The sequence below is a fragment of the Halyomorpha halys genome, unplaced genomic scaffold, assembly GCF_000696795.3.
Source record: "Halyomorpha halys isolate HHAL.00 unplaced genomic scaffold, Hhal_1.1 Scaffold533.1, whole genome shotgun sequence".
Lineage (NCBI taxonomy): Eukaryota > Metazoa > Arthropoda > Insecta > Hemiptera > Pentatomidae > Halyomorpha > Halyomorpha halys.
This window is the reverse complement of record NW_027108067.1, coordinates 483,918-486,116: the sequence shown is the minus strand read 5'-3', so window position 1 is coordinate 486,116 and position 2,199 is coordinate 483,918.

Sequence of the window (2,199 nt, the reverse complement as noted above, 5' to 3'; positions counted from 1 at the left end):
ATATAACCTCAACAAACAGACCAAGTCCAAAATTAGGGCTATGAGACCTGGACGCTACTACATTCCACGGCAGGATCCAAAGCAGCAGCTATAAGTATATAATGTAATAATCATATTTTATGGCAACCATTTATCTGGATAATCTCAATCATTTTAATCATAGCGATAAATTGTACATAAATACTTATTTCCTTTATGTAGTTTATCTACTATTATATTACATAATACCACCCTTATCATATCTTATAATTAAGGGTAACGACATTTTATATATATCCCTAACTCTTCTCATATTTCCTATCATTTCCTACATATTTTTTCCCGTATAATTAAAAAAAAATTAAATAATGCTACTTCAAAAAAACATGTTAATATTTTAAGAAAATGAAACTATGATGTAAGAAAGGACCCGGTACACGATTGCGGATACAGTCATTAGATACTGACTCAGGTGACCTGTAAGGCTAACAAAGCAATTCTAATCGATGGAATAGAACTATGGAATGTCCTTGCCCGAGCTTGATATCGGTTTATCATAGGAACCTTTAACCATGACTAGTTCAATGCTGCTATCACCTTGTATATATCGGCTGCTGAGAATCATAGTAGCAAGAGTCCGAAATCCGTATAAGGAAAAACAGCGTTTCGAACCTTTACTAAAGTAAATAAAATCAAAACAATGTTCTTTCATTTATTTATTTTGATAGATTAATTCAAGTCACTATAGCGAGGAATTAGTGTTAGCAGATGTATTTAAAAATTAAGATGTGGACGTAAAACGATTTTTGTTTTATACGAACATATTGTTTGGTATTCATGATATCGGCTATCTACTTTATCTTCGGCCCTGAATTCTCCAATACTTGATGTCAAAAGTATTTACTCACCTCAGTGTAGAATTTCTCATAATTGCCAACAATAGTCCTTGTAATAGCACATTATCTATTCGTGTAATCTAAATTCAGAATGTTGTCCAGTTTGTCCAATTATGTTTATGTAGTCTAAGACACCCCATTAGAACGCTTCTCTAGTACAAAAGGTTTGTACTTTTTTTTTTTTGTAGCTCCTACACGTTGCATCATAGTGAAAAGTTAAGGTATTACAGTCCGAAGACCAGTAAATTCTACATCCGATGAGTACTGTAATTTAAAAATTCGTCGAAAAATGCGGTTAAAAAGTCAATTTTTTAAAAACAATATTAGTAATGAAAGGTGTTCCTAAATTGAAAAAAAATATTATTATGGCTCTAATATTTAGTATTTCTTGAGCATATATAATGTTTTAAAATTATCATTTAGAGTCTGATGTTTAATATTTTTGCATTAGGTAACGCTCTATGGCGAAGTCCTATACATCCTACTAACGCAATTAAAGCAATAGCAGTGCGGCGGTTGAAAGAAAATGTTTTTGGGGTCAGAACGAGTCACTAAAATTGGAATAAGCGCTAAGCCGCCTGGAATGGAAAAGGATATGAGAAATCTATGTGAGAGGATTGTGCTAAAGTGCTAATCTTTTCCAATTTTCGGTTAGACACGTCTGTGGAAAGAAGTTGAAAACAGCGACTAGTGGTATCGGTATTGATCCTTCGCAGTATCTAATGAAGGCATTGACCATGTGAATGCCTAAGCATATGGTCAAATTCAACAATAACAAAAATCGTTAGCCATTCATTTCTTTAATCATAAACATGTCTGCCAACACCATTCCTTTGACTGCTGTTGTATGTCGAGTTGAATCTATCCAGCGCGGGTTAAGTGTCCCATCTAACAGCTATAAACGTCAGAATAAGTTATCATAAGAGTACAAGACAGCTACGGGACGGTAAATCCCGGACCGGAGAGATGACTGATACAGGAGGAAGACGTAATGCCGGCCGGGCGGGGGGCCACTAAATATAGCGCAGCTACTGCGCCCTTGGCTGCTTAGCGACCTCTTCTTGTGTCTCCTGTTATCGTGATATTGTAATATGGTTTCCTGTCTCTTATGTGATAATAACGGCCATCGAGGCTTTAGATGGATCCCTTCATTCCGTCAAATGAATAAAATCTCCAGCAATATGAAATGAGCATAAGCATATGGAATGAATTGTTAAGGTTGAAGTGGATGACAACTAGAATCAGTCAGGATGTAATATAAACTAGAGAAGAAGTGTCAGCAGCAGAGCTTTTAACGGAGAATCATATATATATGTTTTATATA